Source organism: Bubalus kerabau, chromosome 8 (genome assembly GCF_029407905.1).
Source record: "Bubalus kerabau isolate K-KA32 ecotype Philippines breed swamp buffalo chromosome 8, PCC_UOA_SB_1v2, whole genome shotgun sequence".
Taxonomy (NCBI): Eukaryota; Metazoa; Chordata; class Mammalia; order Artiodactyla; family Bovidae; genus Bubalus; species Bubalus kerabau.
In genome coordinates this window covers 46,204,671-46,226,526 of record NC_073631.1, presented here as the reverse complement: position 1 = coordinate 46,226,526, position 21,856 = coordinate 46,204,671, and the positions used below count along the sequence as shown (strand labels likewise).

Here is a 21,856-nt window from a genome sequence, read left to right as displayed (position 1 = left end):
TCCTGCTATACCCCTTACCTGACAGCCTCCAGGGTTCTAGCTTGGGCTGACCGGTCCCCCAAACCCTGAAAAAGAGCTCCTGCACTTGTCTCCTCCTCTCAGTGAGGTCGGGCCCGAAGCCTAATGGCTGCCTTTTGGATTCGGGCATCTAGGAGAGCAACAGTGCTGTCAGCACCGCTGGGATGACTAATATTGACAACAGCTAACACGGATTGAAGTGCTTCCTAGGTACCAGGAACTATTCTGAACTCTTAAGATGTATTTACTCACCTGTAAACTTGCACATTTACAGATGGGGAAACCAAGGCACAAAAAGTTTACCTTGTTCAAGACTACATAGCAGAAGGTAATAGAACAGGGTTGTTGAATGACTTTCTGAATGGGGTGAAGTTCTACAAGCTCAGCTGGAATACTGTCACAAGACTCCTTTGCTATCAACTCTTTTGATTGGGGCTCATGTCTTCTAGGGCAGCTTGACAGGAACTCCCATCTAAAGCACTGTCAGAGGCAGATCTATTATTAATCCAACTAGTCTCTGAAATGCTATTTGTGTTTGAATCTTGGACACAGAGGAATAGTTACAGAGCCGGGGTGTTGTGTTGATCTGTGGAAATGCTGGGCATATTATTAGCTGGAATCAGAACAGTGAGATTGGATGTCTTAAGGTTGGGGATAATATTATATGCTTTAAAAATATCCCTCATGTTGTCACACCTTGAACCTGAATTGAAAATCTCATCTACAGTGGAAAAAGCCTCTTCAAGTGGTGTTGGAAAAGTTGGATAGCTGCATGTAAATCAATGAAGTTAGAACATACCCTCACACCGTACACAAAAATAAACTCAAAATGGCTTTTAAAGACTTAAATGTAAGACGTAACATCGTAAAACTCCTAGAAGAGAACATAGGCAAAACATTCTCTGACATAAACTGTGCCAGTGTTTTCTTTGGTCAGTCTCCCAAGGCAATAGGAAAGGAAACAAATGGGACGTAATCAAACTTAGAAGCTTATAAAAGATGTTCCTAATTGCTAATTATATTAGAGAAATGCAAATCAAAACTACAGTGAGGTACCACCTCACAGTGGTCAGAATGGCCATCATAAAAACTGCAAATACCAAATGCTGGAGAGGATGTGGAGAAAAGGAAACTCGCCTACAGTGTTGTTGAGAATGTAAGTTCGTATAGACACTGTGGAAAACAGTATAGTGGTTTTCCAGAAACCACTAATAAAACTAAAAATAGAATTACCTTATGATCCAGCAATCCCACAACCTGAATGTTCATCCACAGATGAATGGATAAAGATCTGGTGCATATATACACTGGAATACTACACACCAAAAAATAATGCCATTTGCAATAACCTAGATGCAACTAGAGATTATCATACTAAGTGAAGTAAGTTAGAAAGACAGATACCATATGATATCACTTACATGTAGGATCTAAAATATGACGCAGATGAACCTATCTAAAACAGAAACACGGACAGAGAACAGACTGGTGTTGCCAGAGGGGAGGGGCGGGCTGGGGTTAGCAGATGTAAGCTTTCATATATGGAATGGATAAACAAGGTCCTACTGTGTAGCACAGAGATACTCAATCATAAACCATAAGAGAAAAGCTTATAGAAAAAAGAATGTGCATATACTCACTTTACTGCAGAACAGAAATTACCACAACATTGTAAGTCAACTATACTTCAATACAATAGTAAAAGGATAAATATATAGTAATATACTACTACTAGTACTACTACTAAGTTGCTTCAGTTGTGTCCGATTCTATGCGACCCCAGAGACAGCAGCCCACCAGGCTCCCCCGTCCCTGGGATTCTCCAGGCAAGAACACTGGAGCGGGTTGCCATTTCCTTCTCCAATGCATGAAAGTGAAAAGTGAAAGTGAAGTCACTAATCATGTCTGACTCTTAGCGACCCCATAGACGGCAGCCTACCAGGCTCCTCTGTCCATGGGATTTTCCAGGCAAGAGTACTGAGTGGGGTGCCATTGCCTTCTCCAATATAGTAATATAAAAATATTCAAACTAGATATTGGAAGCATCTTTTACATAAATACTTTTGCTGAAATGAATAAAATTTCTGCAAAGAGATTTCTGGATTTGGTTAAGTGTTATTTCCTATAAATTGACTGGGTTAGAGAATACTGATATGGTTATACAGAAATATATTTTCTTCTAATTTAGAATATTACAAGAAAATATAAATGATTAGATCAAAAGACAGTAATGTGAAGTCATTTTGGTATTCAGAAGAAAACTTGTTAAGATGTGTTCAAACCATAATGGCTCATTTGGATTTGTTCTACCATCATGAAGATGATTGATTTTTGTAACAAAATATAAATAAAAATGTGCATTTAAAAAAAATTCAGGAAAAAGTATTTGATTCTGCTCTTTCTGAAGCAGTGTTTCCAGTCTGGAGGCACTGTTAATAACCTTCAAATAAGTATTTGTTTCACCTTTATTATCGGAGAGTGTAAACTAGGTGTTATAGTCACAGTTTTTAAAGTTATTAATGTTTATATTTGTTTACGATGTTTCACATCTATACTCTTTTGCAAGCATTATCAAAGGTGCAGCAGTAGTAAAGCCATGGCAAAATTTACTTCCATGCTTGAGGGCAAATCTCAGTGCAAGGTGGGCTATTAACCGTGGGTCTACGGTTTACTGTGTCCTAAGTATCATACCAGCTACTGTGCCATGTCACATATATTCTCTTTTAATCCTTACACCAGCTCTTAAGAAATGGTGCTGTCACTCCCATTTCACAGATGAGAAAACTGAGGCTTAGTTAAGCAATTTGCCAGGACCGCTTAGCTAGTAAGAATCAAGATGACTGACTACATAAAATTCCAGAGCCCAAGCCCCAAGTGTTACTAGATTTTAGTGCTTCCGGTACTTTTGTGCTTCCTAACTTTTTCCACATCAGGAAACACATGGAAGAAGAGCTTATTTAGACGTTGCACTGGAGTAAGCTGAAGAAGACAGTCAAGGTCTACAGATAACAGCCAAGTGTGTCCCGAGTGCTAAAGAGAGTCCACGTCCCGGTATAACCCATCAGAGGGGTATCATGGAGAACAGATTTTGAAATTCAGCTTTTTTTTTTTTTTTTTTTGTAAACAAGGTACATCTTGATAATCCAGATTGAGCTAGGGGTGTGGGGATGCCCACAGACCAGTCTTAATTAATAAATTATCAACATTACAAGATAGAAGAGAAACATGTCGGTTTATTTATTCCAAGCATGTTTTAGAAAGCAATGCATTCTTCTAAATTAAAATCTTAAAAGTGCAATATGTAAAAGAGATAAAAGCCGGACATCCTTGGTTGGCTGAATGGAGCCACAGTCTCTCCCATTCAGCCCCAAGCCCACCTGCAATGGCTCCTCTGGCCATTTCTCAGGAACATGGAAGCTCTAACGGAATAATCTGAAAACCACTGCCCATTAGGGGTGGGAAGAGGAAACAGTCAAGGAAGATTTGTGCAATAGGCTTTTTTTCTGAGTGGTAGTAGCCAGGAGTTAGGCTTCATAGACAGGAGATAACGGACAGAAGAGAAGCAGGTGGCAATGTCTAGCACACGTGGGAAGGACAGACTTCACCTTCCAGAATTCTGCCTGGGATGGCTGCTGACCTAGAGCCTCAGTGCTCGGCTAAGTAGGAAGTGACCCCATTTGTCTTAAAGTCAGTCAGTCAGCATCTTGTGGAGAGAAGAGTATCCAGAGCAGCCAGGCTTTGAGCCCTCCTAGCCCAAACACTTGTGGCTCAGCTGGTAAAGGCCTGCAATGCGGGAGACCTGGGTTTGATCCCTGGGTTGGGAAGATCCCCTGGAGAAGGGAAACACTACCCACTCCAGTATTCTGGCCTGAAGAATACCATGGACTGTATAGTCCATGGGGTTGCAAAGAGTCGGACACGACTGAGCGACTTTCACTTTCATTTCACTTTAACCAAATACTTGTGGGGGGCGGTGAACTCGGGCAGGTTATGTAACTTTCCAGCTTCAGTTTCTCAACAGAAAATGACAATTGAGAATTAGGGAGTGTTTGCTCTGCTTCCATCACAGAAGTATGGATGGTCACATAGAAGAATATATATGTGAATGTTTATATATGTGTCAGCCATAACATTCATAGTTTGAACCCAAATAAACAGATCATGCAGCTCAATATGAAGAAAAATTGAAATGTGTAGATATCTAAATAGACATTCTCCAAAGAAGATATACAGATGGCCAAAAAGGACATGAAAGTATGTTTAATACCACTACTATCACAGAAATGCAAAACAAAACTACAAGGTACCACTTCGCACAAGCATAATGGCCTTCACTAAAATGTCTGTATGCAATAAATGTGGAGGAGGGCATGGAGAAAGAACTCTGCTACACTGTGGGTGGGAATGTAATCTGGTAAGAGCCATTATGAGGGCCACTGTGGTGGCTCAGACGGGAAAGAATCTGCCTGCAATGTGAGAGACCGGGGTTAGATCCCTGGAGATCCCCTGGAGGAGGGCATGGTAACCCACTCCAGTATTCTTGCCTGGACAATACCCATGGACAGAGGAGCCTGGCGGGCTACAGTCCACAGGGTCTCAAAGAGTCAGACATGACTGAATGACTAAGCATAGCGCATTAAGATTCCTAAAAAACAAAGCTATCACATGATCCACAATCCCACACCTGGGAATGTACTCAAGAAAACAGTAAGGTAAAAGTACATGCCTCCCAACATCATTGCAACACTACTTTCAATAGCAAAGACCTGGAAGCCACCAAACTATTAGCAGATGAGTGGATAAGGATGTGGTACACGTATACAATGCAATATTGCTCAGTCATAAAGTAATGCCACTTGGGACACCACCGCTGGATTTGGAGATGATCGTACTGTGGGTAACAGGTCACACAGAGAAAGACAGCATATGATACCAGGTTGCGGTGGAACCAAAATGGATAGGAATACACAAATTAACAAAAATACACAGACATAAGAAACTTTTGGTTACTAAAGAAAGGTGCAAGAGAGGGATAAATTAGCACTCTGGGATTACCATATCTGTAGAGGTACTCAGCAAGGAGCTACTGTCCAGCACAGGGTATTCACTCAACAATCTGGAATAAGCTATCTGGGAAAAGTGGCCGAAAATGAGTATACACAGCCCTATGTATAACTGAGTCAAGCTGCTTGACAAGGAAAACAAACCCAAGTTTATCAACTATTTCAGTAGAAATAAAAATGAAATAAAAATATAAACAGGAATGATGCCTAGTATATTCTCACACCTGGGTGAACGGAGCTGGTGGGACATCCCTGGACCCAGAGCATCTAGGGTCCTAAGGCTGGACTGTCCTAAGGCTGAGGGAGCAAGCAGGATGGGGCAGAAAAGGAACTCTTAGATCTGCACTGCCTGGTTCCTCTGCATGGGCTCACAGGCCCCAGACCCAGGCGGGGCATCTGACAGCAAGGCCAGGTCTAGTTCACCCAAAGGTGATGGACCCTGTCGGGTGCAAGACTTGGAGGAGTCACTGGGTCTCCACGTCTCCTGGTGCTGGGGTTCCCACCTCCAGCCTCCTTCCTTAGAGTCACACTGCCTACAGACACAGTTCCCTCATCACAGTGCTTTTGTAGGTGTTGGGATTTGTTCCTGGGTGAAGGGTATGGGGGTGAAAATGGTGAGACAGAAGCCCTGGATATGTGTTCTGGCACATTCAACTCTCATTTACAACTGCAGACTTTCCCTGCCTGAGTAACCAGAGGTGGGGAGGAAGAAATCCTGCTGCCCAGTGGTCATTTCCCAGAACTACAGCTATATCTCCAGTGTTGGCACTGGAGATGCCCATACAATGGAACCAGGTCAGATAGACAAAAATAGACACTACATGGTATTAGTTTGAAGTGTAATCTAAACATGGATAGAAATCAGAGAAACATGCTCATAGGCTTAGAAAAGAAATTTATGGTTACCAAAGAGGAAATGCGCAGAAGAGAAGTAAATTAGCACTTTGGGATAAACATGTAATGTATTTTTGGGGCTTCCCTGGTGGCTCAGATGGTGAAGAGTCTGCCTGCAGTGCGAGAGACCCAGGTTCGATCCCTGGGTCAGAAGATCCCTTGGAGAAGGAAATAGCAACCCACTCCAGTATTCTTGCCTGGAAAATCCCATGGACAGGGAAGCCTGGCAGGCTACAGTCCATGGGGGTCACAAAGAATCGAACACGACTTTAGTAACTTCCCTTTCTTTTCTGATAGTTCTGAAATAGTCAACAAGGCCCTACTGTCCAACATAGGGAACTCTACTCAACACTCTGGAAGAAGCTATCTGGGAGTCCAGAAACAAGTAGATGTACTCCTATCTGTAACTGAATCGATGCCAAAACAAATGCAACTTTGTAAATCAACTGTACTGCATTAGAAACTAAAATGAAGATATCATTAAAGGGAATAATGCCTACTATAGTCACCTCTTGCCTGTGTGGTCAGGGTTGGGGGTACCATCCCTAGAGCCTGAACCAGATTGAGTTGAAAAGCTCAACTGAGGGGGATGGAAAGGATCTGCCAGGAAAGGAAGCCCCTTGGGCCCATGGTGCCTGGTCCCTCCATGTGGGACCACAGTCCCCAGATCACATCGGGCTGTTTAACAGCAAAGCCAAGCATAGTGCACTCAAAGGATGATGGACCCTCAGGTTGCCAGGACTTTGAGGAGTCACCTGGTCTCCATGTCCCCTGGTGCTGGGGTTCCCACCTCCATTCTCCTTCCTTACAGACACTCCATGTAGAGAATAGCTCCCAACACAGCGCTTTTGCAGGGGTTGGGATTTTTCCCACATTGAAAGGTAAGGGGATGCAAGTGGTGAGACACAGCCCTGGGTCTGTGTTCTGGTACATTCTGCCCTTCTTCACAACCTAAGAGCAGGACTGCCCCTAATCATCCCCTCACCCTGGTTACCAAAGGTGGAGAAGATGGACTCCTGCCACCTTGTGACTATTTCCTAAACTACAACTTAAAATCAGTGCTTTGGGGAATCGCACTCATAAGGTTATTAGGTTCATTAAGGAAAAAAAAAAAAAAAGGGACCTCAAGAATTGTAAAGTCATACTTGAAAAATATTTTTTAAAAAGGTCAACTTTCAATACGCTCATTTCAGGAGAAAAGTCATTTCAACTTTACTCATTTTTTTTTTAAATGTAAACTACTTGGAAAGATGGTCAACACCTAACAGAAGCAGAAGATATAAAGAAGAGGTGTTAAGAATACACAGAAGTACTGTACAATAAAGAACTTCACGACCCAGATAATCACGATGGTGTGATCACTCACCTAGAGCCAGACATCCTGGAATGTGAAGTCAAGTGGGCCTTAGCATCACTACGAACAAAACTAGTGGAGGTGATGGAATTCCAGTTGAGCTATTTCAAATCCTAATAGATTATGCTGTGAAAGTGCTGCACTCAATATGCCAGCAAATGTGGAAAACTCAGCAGTGGCCACAGGACTGGAAAAGGTCAGTTTTCATTCCAATCCCAAAGAAAGGCAGTGTACAAAGAATGCTCAATCTACTGCACAATTGCACTCATCTCACATGCTAGTAAAGTAATGCTCAAAATTCCCCAAGCCAGGCTTCAGCAATACGTGAACCGTGAACTTCCAGGTGTTCAAACTGGTTTTAGAAAAGGCAGAGGAACCAGAGACCAAATTGCCAACATCTGCTGGATCATGGAAAAAGCAAGAGAGTTCCAGAAAAACATCTATTTCTGCTTTATTGACAATGCCAAAGCCTTTGACTGGGTGGATCACAATAAACTGTGGAAAATTCTGAAAGAGATGGGAATACCAGACCACCTGACCTGCCTCTTGAGAAATTTGTATGCAGGTCAGGAAGCAACAGTTAGAACTGGACATGGAACAGACTGGTTCCAAATAAGAAAAGGAGTACGTCAAGGCTGTATCTTGTCACCCTGCTTATTTAACTTCTATGCAGAGTACATCATGAGAAACGCTGGGCTGGAAGAAGCACAAGCTGGAATCAAGATTGCCGGGAGAAACATCAATAATCTCAGATATGCAGATGACATCACCCTTATGGCAGAAAGTGAAGAGGAACTAAAAAGCCTCTTAATGAAAGTGAAAGAGGAGAGTGAAAAAGTTGGCTTAAAGCTCAACATTCAGAAAACAAAGATCATGGCATCCGGTCCCATCACTTCATAAGAAATAGATGGGGAAACAGGGGAAAGAGTGTCAGACTTTATTTTTTTTTGGCTCCAAAATCACGGCAGATGGTGATTGCAGCCATGAAATTAAAAGACGCTTACTCCTTGGAAGGAAAGTTATGACCAACCTAGATAGCATATTCAAAAGCAAGAGACATTACTTTGCCAACAAAGGTCCGTCTAGTCAAGGCTATGGTTTTTCCTGTGGTCATGTATGGACGTGAAAGTTAGACTGTGAAGAAAGCTGAGTGCCGAAGAATTGATGCTTTTGAACTGTGGTGTTGGAGAAGACTCTTGAGAGTCCCTTGGACTGCAAGGAGAGCCAACCAGTCCATTCTGAAGGAGATCAGCCCTGGGATTTCTTTGGAAGGAATTTTGCTAAAGCTGAAACTCCAGTACTTTGGCTACCTCATGCGAAGAGTTGACTCATTGGAAAACACTCTGATGCTGGGAGGGATTGGGGGGCAGAAGGAGAAGGGGATGACAGAGGATGAGATGGCTGGATGGCATCACTGACTCGATGACGTGAGTCTGAGTGAACTCCGGGAGATGGTGATGGACAGGGAGGCCAGGCGTGCTGCGATTCATGGGGTTGCAAAGAGTCGGACACGACTGAGTGACTGATCTGATCTCAACTTGGAAAGATGGTCAACATCCCTCATTATCAGAGAAATGTAAATCAAAATGAGGTACATCCTTGCACCAGTTAGAGCAGACATCGTCAAAAAGTCTACAGCAGTAAATGCTGGGAAAGGTGTGGAGGAATGAACTCTCCTGCACTGTGGGTGGGAATGTAACCTGGTAAGAGCCACTAGGAAGGAGACTATGGAGGTTCCTTAAAAAATGAAGTAAACGCTACCACATGATCTGTGATCTCACCTCTGGACAGATATCCGACAAAACCCTAAGCGAAAAGAAACATGCACCGTAATGTCATTTCAACACTACTTTCAACAGACACGACCTGTCCATCAGCAGCGAATGCATAAGGAAGATGTGGGCAGCCATATTGGGTAGCCATAAAATAGAATAAATTAATGCTACTTTCAGCAACATAGGTGGACTCGGAGATGATCATATTATGGGTAGCAGGTTACACAGAGAAAAACAGATAGCATACATATCATGCTGGGGTACAATCTAAAAATGGATAGAAATACATGAATTGACCAAACAGAAATACACTCAGAGGCTTAGAAAAGGAACCTATGGTTACTGGAGAGGGAAAATACTGGACAGGGATGAATCAGCATGTGTGATTATTACATGAAAACTGGCATCTGTAGAGATAATCAACAAAGACCTGTTGTTCTGTACAGGGAACACTAGTCAACACACTGGAAGAAGCTATCTGGGAAGGGGGGCAAAACCCAGTAGATGTATTCGTATGTATAACAATGCATGTGCTTGATGGGGAAAAGAAAAGCAACATTGTTTATCATCTCTGTTCCAATAGAAATAAAAATGATACAAAACTATAAACAGGAATGATGTCTACTATATTCCCCTCAGGCTTGGGTGTTTGGTACTGGTGGGACATCCCTGGAGCCTGAGCAGCTAGGGTCCTAAGGCTGGACTGTACTAAGGCTGAGGGAGCCGAGAAGGATGAGGCAGGACAGGAACCCTTAGACCTGCACTGCCTAGTCACCCTGCATGGGCCCACAGCCCCCAGATCAAGGCGGGGCATCGGACAGCAGTCAAGTCTAGTGCACCCAAAGGATTATGGACCCTGTGGGTTGCAAGACTGAGGAGTCACCTGGTCTCTCTGTCTCCTGATGCTGCGGTTCCCACTCCAGTCTCCTTCCTTAGAATCACCCCACATATAGATGAAAGCTCCCTCAGCACTGCACTTTTGTAGAGGTTGGGATTTGTTTCTGCATGAAGGGTAAGGGGATGCAAGTGGGGAGACAGAAGCCCTGGGTATGTGTTCTGGCACATTCAGCTCTCATTTTATAACCGCAGACTTTCCCTCATTTCCCCCTTGCCTGAGTAACCAGAGCTGGGGAAAAAGAAATCCTGCTGCCTCGTGGCCATTTAAGATTACCACAGCTATAAAATCAGTGCTATGAAATCTTTCCTCAAGAAATGTGCTGTGGTAAGTAATCAAAAGAATATTCAAAACACAGCCACTTTCAAGAAACTCTTTTCAAGAGAGAAGCTATTTCAAATTTCCTTAAAAATACTTAAAAAAAAAAACAAAAACAAAGACAACGGAAAGATGCTCAACACTGCTCAATATCAGAGAAATATAAATCAAAAGTAAAACGAGGTACCACCTTGCACCAGTCTGAGTGACCATCGTAGAAAAGCTTACAAGCAGTAAATTTTAGGGATCACATGCTAAAAAGGAATACTCCTATGCTGTGGGTGGCAGGAGCTATTATGAGGGATACCATGGATGTTCCTTAAAAAACAAAATGATAGCTACCACATAATCCACAATTCCACTCCAGGGCATATATATGACAAAAACCCTAAGGCTAAAGACACATGGACCCCAACATAATTGCAAAACTACTTTCAACAGTCATGACATGGAAGCCACCAGACTGTCCATCAGCAATTGAACGCATAAAGACGATGTGGTACACATATATTAATACAAGGGAATACAGTTCAGACAAGAAAAGGAATGCAGTGATGTCACTGCCTATAACATAAGTGGACCCAGAGATGATCATACTATGGGACACAGGTTAGATAGAGAAGGACAGAAAGCTTACGATATTACGTTGAGGTGCAATCTCAAATTGGATAGAAATATATGAATTTACAAAACAGAAAAACCCTCAGAGACAGAAAAAACTTAAGGTTACCAGAGGGGAAAGGTGCAGGAGAAGAACAAATTAGCACATGGGATTAATATATGAACACTGATTTCTGTAATAGATACTCAACAAGGTCCTCCTGTCCAGTAGAGGGGACTCTACTCAACACTCTGGAAGAAGCTGTCTGGGAGGGTCTGAAAATGAGTAGATGTATGCCTATGTATAACTAAGTCAAGCTGTGTGACACCTAAAACAAACAACATTATAAATCAACCATACTCAAATAGATACTGAATATTAAATGAAAATGTTAAAAGCAACGATGCCTATTATATTCACCTCTTGCCTGGGTGTTCAGGGCTGGTGGGATGTCCCTGGAGCCTGAGCTGGATAGGGTTCTAGGTTGGACTGTCTTAAGGCTGAGGGAGCTGGGAAGGATGTGCCAGGAAAGGAACTCTTTGATCTGGAGTGCCTGGTCCCTCTCATGAGACCACTGTCTCAGATCCACATGGGCTATGGGACAACCAAGCCAAGCCTAGTGCACCCAAAGGATGATGGACCCTGTGAGTTGTGAGACTTGGAGGAGTCACCAGGTCTCCATGTCTCCTAGTGCTGGGGTTTCCACCTCCAGCCTCCTTCCTTAGAGTGACCCCACCTAGAGACCACAGCACCCTCATCACAGCACTTCTGTAGAGGCTGGGGTTTGTTCCTGGGTGAAGGGTAAGGGGGTGGAAGTGGTGAGGCAGAAGCCCTGGGTGTGGGTTCTGACACATTCTGCTCTCATTTAAACCCAAAGCAGGACTTTCCCTCATCTCCGCCTTGCTGCTGCTGCTAAGTCGCTTCAGTCGTGTCCGACTCTGTGTGACCCCATAGACGGCAGCCCACCAGGCTCCCCCGTCCCTGGGATTCTCCAGGCAAGAACACTGTAGTAGGTTGCCATTTCCTTCTCCAATGCATGAAAGTGAAAAGTGAAAGGGAAGTCGCTCAGTCATGTCCGACTCTTCGCGACCCCATGGACTTCAGCCTACCAGGCTCCTCCATCCATGGGATTTTCCAGGCAAGAGTACTGGAGTGGGGTGCCATCGCCTTCTCCGCATTACCAGAATAGTAACCAGAGGTGGGGAAAAGAAATCCTGCCACCACGTGGTCGTTTCCCTGAATTACAGCTTTAAAACCAGTCTTCCGGCCACGCATTCACAAGGCCTGTGTGGTTATTAATGAAAACAGCCCTCAAGATATGTGCTTTGTCGGTAAATGGAAAGAAAATTCAAAAAATGTATCTTTAAGAAGTCCATTTCCAAAGAGAAGCCATTTGCGTTACTCAATAATGCTTTTGTTTTTATAAAAGGACAGGAAAGATGTTCAACATCACTCATTATCAGAGAAATGTAAATCACAGCTATAAGGATTTATCAGAAGCCATCATTCATTAACCTCCAATTAAAATAAATAAATTTATATTAAAAAAATGGACAATTAAAAGGGATTAATGTCCAGCATATATAAAGAACTCCTACAAGTCAATAAGAGAAAAGGCAAAAGCCCAGTGTGCTTAGTCGTGGTTTTTTTTGTGTGTGTGTGAAAAAAAAAAAAAGTCTACAAGCACTGATTTTGGGGACGGCATGGTGAAAAAGATCTCTAGTATGCTCTGGGTGAGAATGTAACCTGGTAAGAGCCATTGCAAATGACATGATGGAGGTTCCTTTAAAAACGAAACGAGAGCTACCACATGATCTGTAATCCCACTCCTGGGCATATACCTGATGAACTCTCTAAGGTGAAAGACACATGAACCTCAACGCCATTGCAACACTGCTTTGAATAGCCAAGACATGGAAGCCACCAAACTGTCCATTAGCAGATGAGTGCATGAAGATGTGGTACACGTATACAAAGGAATATTGCCTACTATAAAAAAAGGAATAAAGTTATGTCACTTGGAAGAACACAGGTGGATTTGGAGATGATCATACTATGGGAAGCAGGTCCCATCGAGAAAGACAGATAGCATGTGATACCAGGTTGCGGTGGAAACTAAAATGGATAGAAAAACGAACTGAAAAAGCAAATGCCCAGACATAAAACAGTGAACTTTCGGTTCACAAGGCCCCTCAGGTGAATAATAGCCTGCCCTGAAGGAACGTGCTGTGGTAGGTATTCAAAAGAAAATTCAAAATAAGGCCGTAATTTAAGAAGCCCATTTCAAGAGCGAGGCCATTTCAATTTTACTCAAATTGTGACTCAAAAACATTTTACTTTTTCTTTTCCCCTGTAAAGGACATAGAAAGATGTTTCACATCACTTATTATCATAAAAATGTAAATCAAAACAATAATAAGGTAAAACCCAGCACTAGTCCGAGGGGCCATCATCAAAATGTCTACAAGCAGTAAGTGTTGCAGAGGACCTAGAAAAAAAAGGATTCTCCTAAGCTGTGGGTGGGGACGGTACCTGGTAAGAGTCACTACAGAGAACATTGTGGAGGTTCCTTAAAAATGAAATTACAGTGCCCACAGGATCAGCAGTCCAACTCTTGGGAATATACTTGAAGAAAACCCAAAGGTAAAAGATGCACCACCCACACGTCACTGCAGTAATACCTTCAGTCGCCAAGAAGCCAACGAACTGTCCATCAGCAGATGAAGGCATAAAGACGATGTGGTGCGTGTACACAAGGGAACATCACTAGGCCATTAAAAATAAAAAATAATGCCACTTGTAACAACTCAGGTGGACCTGGAGATGATCATACTGTGGGACGTCGGTTAGATAAAGACAGATAGCATATACGTCATGTTCAGGTGGAATCAAAAAATGGATAGATACACCCTAATTGAAAAGAGACATATCCTCAGAGACTTAGAAAACTATATTTACCAAAGAGGAAAGGTGGGAAAGAGGGAAAAATTAATACATGGGATTAATATATGAACACGGATACATTTAATAGATAATCAACAAGCACCTTCTGTCCTGCACAGGGAACTCCACTCAACACTCTGCAAGGTGCTATGTGGGAAATGAAGGCGAAAATGAGTAGACGTAGCCCTGTGTGTAACTGAATTGAGCTGCTTGACACCAAAAACAAACACAACACTGTTTATCAACTGTGTTCCAACAGAAATAAAAAGTGAACTGAAAATATAAATAGGAAGGATACCTACTACATTCCCCTCATGCCTGGATGGCCGGGGTACCTACCTCTGGCTCAGCTGGGTTGGGTCTTAAGGCTGGACTGTCCTAAGGCTGAGGGAGTGGGCATGAGGTGCCAGGAAAGGAACTGCCTTAGACTCATAGTGCCTGGTCCCTCCTCATGGGACCACAGTCCCCATATCTAGGCAGGTGATCTGACATCAAAGCCAGGCCTAGTGCACCCAAAGGATGATGGAGCCTCTGGGTTGCAGATCCTTTGAGGAGTCTCCTGGTCTCCACGTCTCCTGGGGCTGGGGTTCCCACCTGCAGCCTCGCTCCTTACTGCTATCCTGCCTATAGATGACAGCCCTCTCACCACGGCACATTTGCAGGGGTTCGGATTTGCCCTGGAGGAAAGGAGAGGGGGTAGAAATGGTGAGACAGAAGCCCGGGGTGCGGGTGTTGGCACATACTGTTCTCATCTATAACTCAAGACTTTCCCTCATCTCCCCCTTGCCAGAGCAACCAGAGGTGAGGAGGAAGAAATCCCACTGCCTCGTTGCCATTCCCCATAACTACAGCTGTAAAATCAGTGCATAGGGGAACTGCATTCACAAGGCTACTAATGAAAACTCCCCTCAAGAAATGTGCTGAGGTAGGTAATGGAAAGAAATTTCAAAACACAGCCAACTTTCAAGAAACCCATTTCAAGAGAGAAGCCATTTCAATTTTTCTCAAAAATATTTTGTTTTGTTTTTTAATGTAAAAAGGCCATGGAAAGAAGCTCAACATTGCTTATTATCAGAGAAATATAAATCGAAACTATGAGGAACCACCTTGCACCAGTCCAAGCGGCCATGCAAGAAAAGTCTACAAGTAATAAATGCTGGGGAGGGTGTGGAGAAAAAGAACTCTCCTATGCTCTGGGTGGGAATGTAACCTGGTAATAGCCACTACGAAGGATACTATGGAGGTTGCTTAGAAAATGAAATGAGAGCTACCACGTGATCCACAATTCTACTCCCGGGGATATACCTGAGGAAAATCCTAAGTCAAAAGACACATGTTCTCCAATGTCATTGCAACACTGCCTTCAATAGTCAAGACCTGAAAGCCACCACACTGTCCACCAAAGGAATGGATAAAGATCATGTAGTACATGTATCCAGGGGAATATTGCTCAGACAAGAAAAAGAATAAAGTAATGTCACTTCCTACACACAAATGGATCTGGAGATGAGCATACTATGGGAAGCAGGTTAAAGACAGCATATGATACCACTTTGGGGTGGAATCCACAAATGTATAGAAATACACAAATTTACAAAACAGAAACACACTCAGACTCAGAAACTTAAGGTGACCAGAGGGGAAGGGTGCTGGAAAGGGATAAATTAGCACGTGGGATAAATATATGAACACTGATACTGTAATAGATAATCAACAAGGACCTCCTGTCTGGCACAGGGAACTGGATTCAACACTCTGGAAGAAACTATCTGGGAAAAGAGGCCAGAAGTGAGCAGATGCATCCATATGTAAAACTGAATTGAGCTGCTTGGCACCAAAAACAAACACAACATTGTTAATCAGGTGTATTCCAATAAATACAAAAACGAAAGGAAAATATAAACCGGAAGGATGCCTGCTATATTCCCCTCATGCCTGGGTGATCTGGGCTGGTGGGACCTCCTTGGAGCCTGAGTTGGTGAGCATTCTAAGACCAGACTGTCTTAAAGTTGAGGGAATAGTCACAAGGTGCCAGCAAAGGAACACCCTTGGACCCATGGTGTCTTGTCCCTTTGCATGGGACCACAGTCTGAAGATCCAGGTGGGCTATCTGACAACTTAGTCAGGCCTACCGCACCCAAAGGATGATGGACCCTCTGGTTTTAAGACTTTGAGGAGTCACCTGGTCTCCATGTCTCCTGGTGCTGGGGTTCCTACCCCTAGCCTTTTTGACAGCACTCTCATCACAGGGTTTTTATAGGGACTGGGATATTTTTGGGGGGGCAGAGTGTAAGAGGGTGGAAGTGGTGAGACAGAAGTCATGGGTGTGTGTTTTCTGGCACATTCGGCTCATTTACAACCTAGGAGCAGGCGTTTCCCTCATCTGCCCTTTGCCCCTGTTACCAGTTGGGGGGAAAGTGAAACTCTGCCACCTGGTGGCCACTTCCTATAACTGCCACTTTAAAACCAGTGTTTAGGGGAATGGCTGGAGAAGGCGATGGCACCCCATTCCAGTGCTCTTGCCTGGAAAATCCCATGGATGGAGGAGCCTGGTAGGCTGCAGTCCATGGGGTTGCGAAGAGTTGGACACAACTGAGCGACCTCCCTTTCACTTTTCACTTTCATGCATTGGAGAAGGAAATGGCAATCCACTCCAGTGTTCTTGCCTGGAGAATCCCAGGGACGGGGGAGCCTGGTGGGCTGCCGTCTATGGGGTCACACAGAGTCGGACACGACTGAAGCAACTTAGCAGTAGCAGCAGCAACGGAATGGCATTCACAAGGCCTGCTGGTTCTTAATGAAAACTGCCCGCAAGAAATGTGCTGTGGTAGGTAATTGAAAGAAAATTCAAAACACAGTCAACTTTCAGAAAACCTATTTCAAGAGAGAAGCCATTTCAATTTTCCTCAAAAAAAAAATTTTTTTTCCCTAAGTGAAGGACATGGAAAGATGCTCAGCATCGCTCATGAATGGAGACATGCAAATGAGAACTACAATAAGGTACCACCCTGCATCAGTCCAAGCAGCCATCACAGAAAAGTCTACAAGCAGTAAATGTTGGGGAGGGTGTGGAGAAAGAACTCTCCTGTGCTGTGGCTGGGAACGTAACCTGGTAAGAACCTCTATGAAGGACACCATGGAGTGGAGATTCCTTTAAAACTGAGACGAGAGCTACCACAGGACCCTCAACCCCATCACTGGACAAACACCTAACAAAAACCCTAAGGCAGAAGACAGACGACCCCCAAGGTCACTGCAACACTACTTTCATTAACCAAGACCTAAAGCCACCAAACTTTCTATCAGCAGTTGAAATCATAAAGAAGATGCAGATGAATGGATAAGAAAGCTGTGGTACATATACACAATGGAGTATTACTCAGCCATTAAAAAGAATACATTTGAATCAGTTCTAATGAGGTGGATGAAACTGGAGCCTATTATACAGAGTGAAGTAAGCCAGAAAGAAAAACACCAATACAGTATACTAATGCATATATATGGAATTTAGAAAGATGGTAACAATAACCCTGTGTACGAGACAGCAAAAGAGACACTGATGTATAGAACAGTCTTATGGACTCTGTGGGAGAGGGAGAGGGTGGGAAGATTTGGGAGAATGGCATTGAAACATGTAAAATATCATGTATGAAATGAGTTGCCAGTCCAGGTTCGATGCACGATACTGGATGCTTGGGGCTGGTGCACTGGGATGACCCAGAGGGATGGTATGGGGAGGGAGGAGGAGGAGGGTTCAGGATGGGGAACACATGTATACCTGTGGCGGATTCATTTTGATATTTGGCAAAACTAATACAATTTTGTAAAGTTTAAAAATAAAATTAAATTAAAAAAAATAAAAAAAATAAAGAAGATGCGGCACTTATATACAGGGAATGTGCTGCTGCTGCTGCTAAGTCGCTTCAGTCGTGTCCGACTCTGTGCGACCCCATAGACAGCAGCCCACCAGGCCCCGCCGTCCCTGGGATTTTCCAGGCAAGAACACTGGAGTGGGTTGCCATTTCCTCCTCCAATGCATGAAAGTGAAAAGTGAAAGGGAAGTCGCTCAGTCGTGTCGACTCTTAGCAACCCCATGGACTGCAGCCTACCAGGCTCCTCCGTCCATGGGATTTTCCAGGCAAGAGTACTGGAGTGGGGTGCCATTGCCTTCTCTGACAGGGAATGTGGCTTAGCCATAAAAAAAGAATATAGTCCCATTTGCAACAACACTGGCAGACCTAGAGATTATCATACTGCTGGAAGAACGTCAGATAAAGACAAATAACATATGATTCTACCACTTTGAGGTGGAATCTAAAAATGTATAGAAATACATGATTTTACAAAACAGAAACATACTGAGAGTCTTAGAAAAGAAACTTATGGTTGCCAAAGAGGAAAGGTGGGGAAGAAGGATAAATCAGCATGTTGGGATTAACATATGAACACTGATACCTCTAAAATAGATAATTAAGAAGGGTTTCCCTGGTGGTCAGCTGGTGAAAATTCCACCTGCAGTGTGGGGGACCTGGGTTTGATCCCTGGGTTGGGAAGATCCCCTGGAGAAGGACATGGCAACCTACTCCAGTATTCTTGCTTTGAGAATCCCATGAGCAGAGGATGCTGGTGGGCTGCAGTCCATGGGATTGCAAAGAGTTGGAAATGGCTGAGCAACTAAGCATAGTACAAGAAGGAATTGTTGTTCAGCACAGGGAACTCCACTGAATACCCTGGAAGATGCTATCTAGGAAAAGAATCTAAAAAAGAGTAGATGTACCCCTATGTATAACTGAATAAATCTGGTTCATGTCCAAAAGAAATGCAACATTGTTATTCAACTGTACTCCAATATTAACTAAAAAAGAAATGAAAATATATGAACAGGAAGAATGCCTACAATATTCCCCTTACACATGGGTGTTTGGTGTTAGTGGTACATCCCTGGAGCCTGGGCTGGCTAGGGTCCTGAGGCTGGACTGTCCTAAGGCTGAGAGAGCTGGGAAGGATGTGCCAGGAAAGGAACCCTCTTGGACCCGAAGTGCCTGGTTCTTCTGCATGGGACCATAGTCCTCACCAGGCGGGCCATCTGACAACTAAGCCAAGGTCAGTGCACCCAGAGGATGATGGACCCTCCGGGCTGTAGGTCCTTTGAGGAGTCACCTGTCCTCCATGTGTCCTAGCGCTGGGGTTTGCACCTGCCGTCTCCTTCTTTAGAGTTGCCCGAGCTTTGGACCACAGCACCCTCAGTAGTGTGCTTTTGCATGGGTTGGGATTTTTCTGGGTGTGAAGGGTAATGCTGCTGCTGCTTCAGTTGTCTATGGGGACTCTGTGCGACCCCATAGACGGCAGCCCACCAGGCTCCCCCGTCCCTGGGATTCTCCAGGCAAGAACACTGGAGTGGACTGCCATTTCCTTCTCCAGTGCATGAAAGTGAAAAGTGAAAGTGAAGCCGGTCAGTCATGTCCAACTCTTAGCGACCCCATGAACTGCAGCCCACCAGGCTTCTCCGTCCATGGGATTTTCCAGGCAAGAGTACTGCAGTGGGGTGTCATTGCCTTCTTCAGAAGGGTAATAATACACCAGCTCTTGGGTGTTTTTTTTCTGGCACATTCCCCTCTCATTTACAACCAGGAAGAGACCTTTCATGAAGGCTCCCGTTGCCAGAACCAGATTTGGGCATGAAGTAACCCTGCCACCTTGTGGCCATTTCTGGTAAAAACAACTTTAAAACCAGTGATTTTGGAAACTTCCCAAGTGGCAACCCACTCCAGTCTTCTTGCCTGGAGAATCCCAGGGACAGAGGAACCTGGTGGGCTACAGTTCATGGGGTCACGAAAAGTCGGACACGACCGAAGCAACTTAACACACATATTCACAAGGCCTGTCAGTGACAGTATCCCTCAAGAAATGTACTGGAGTAGGTAATCAAAAGAGAATTCAGAAGAAAGCAGGCTTTCAAGAAGGCAATTTGAAGACAAACTGTATTCACACCATTTTTTTTAACATATGAAAAGATGCTTAACGTTACTCACTATTAGAGAAACGCAAGTCAAAACTACAGTGAGGTATCATTGGCACAAATTGAGTGGTCATCATCAAAAAGTCTACAAAGAATAAATGCTGTGGAGGGCATGGGCAAAAGGGTACCACCCTACACTGTTGGTGGGAATGTAAATTGGGAATAGGCTCTATGGAGAACAGTATGGATGTTCCACAAAATAAATAAACTAAAAATGGAGCTATCACATGATCCCAAATACCAATATCTGGGCATATTCTTAGAGAAAACCAGAATTCAAAATGACACATGTACCCCAACATTGATTCCAGCACTATTTACAACAGCCAGGACAAAAAAGCAATGAACGTGTCCATGTATAGGTGGATAAAGAAGATGTGGTACATATGTGGAAGTGAATATTACTCAGCCATACAAAGAGTGAAATAATGCCATTTATAGCAACATAGCTGTATCTGGAGATGATCATACTCGGTGAAATAAGTCAGAGAAAGAAAAATATCATATGACATAAATTATAGGTGGAATCTAATAATAGATGGCTTTCCTGGTGACCTGCAATGTAGGAGACCTGAGTTCAAGCCCTGGGTCGGGAAGACCACTTGGAGAAGGAAATGGCAACCCATCCAGTATTCTTGCCTGGGGAATCCCATGGACAGGGGAGGCTGGCAGGCTACAGTCCATGGGGTCACAAAACAGGTGGACAAGACTGAAAGACTAAACAATAATAGATATAAACTTATTTACAAAACAGAAATGGACTCACAGCTTTCAAAAACAAAGTTATGGATACTTAAGGTGATAAGTTTCAGGAAAGGATAAAGTAGGAGATCTCTTCAAGAAAATTGGAGATGCCAAGAGAACATTTCGTGCAAAGATGGGCATAATAAAGGACAGAAATGGCAAGGACTTAACAGAAGCAGAGAGATTGAGAAGAGGTGGCAACAATACACAGAAGGACTGTACAAAAAAGGACTTATATAATGACCTGGATAACCACGATGGTGTGGTCACTCACCTAGAGCCAGACATTCTGGAGTGTGAAATCAAGTGGGCCTTACGAAGCATTAGTATGAACAAAGCTAGTGGAGGTGATGGAATTCCAACCGAGCTATTTCAAATCCTAAAAGATGATGCTGCGAAAGTGCTGCACTCAATATGCCAGCAAATTTGGAAAACTCAGCAGTGGCCACAGGACTGGAAAAGGTCAGTTTTCATTCCAATCCCAAAGTAGGGCAATGCCAAAGAATGTTCATACTACCATATAACTGTGCTCATTTTACATTCTAGCAAGATAATGCTCAAAATCCTTCAAAAGTATGTGAACTGAGAACTTCCAGATGTACAAACTGGATTTAGAAAAGGCAGAGAAACTTGAGATCAAATTGCCAACATTCACTGGATCATAGAAAAAGCAAGAGTATTCCAAAAAAACATCTACTTCTGCTTCACCGACTACACTAAAGCCTTTGACTGTGTGGATCACAACAAAATGTGGAAAATTCTTAAAGCAATGGGAATACCAGACCACCTTACCTGCCTCCTGAGAAACTTGTAAACAGGACAAGAAGCAACAGTTAGAACCAGACATGGAACAATGGACTGGTTCAAAATTAGGGAAAGGAGTTCATCAAGGCTGTATATTGTCACCCTGCTTATTTAATTTATATGCATAGTACATTATGTGAAATGTCAGGCTGGATAAAGCATAAGCTGGAATCAAGACTGCTGGGAGAAATATCAATAACCTCTGATATGCAGATGACACCACCCTTATGGCAGAAAGTGAAGAGGAACTAAAGCCTCTTCATGAGGGTGAAAGAGAAGAGTGAAAAAGCTGGCTTAAAACTGCACATTCAAAAAAACGAGGATCATGGCATCTGGTCCCAACACTTCATGGCAAATAGATGGGGAAAAAGTGGAAACAGTGCCAGACTCTACTTTCTTGGACTCCAAAATCACTGTAGATGGTGACT

General features: G+C 43.5%; 1 protein-coding gene across 1 annotated transcript in view; it reads right to left on the bottom strand.

The window, feature by feature from the left end:
- The window catches only part of MAGI2 (membrane associated guanylate kinase, WW and PDZ domain containing 2), an 831,153-nt gene that overhangs the window by 5,858 nt on the left and 803,439 nt on the right, over window positions 1–21,856 (bottom strand). The window lies entirely within an intron of this gene.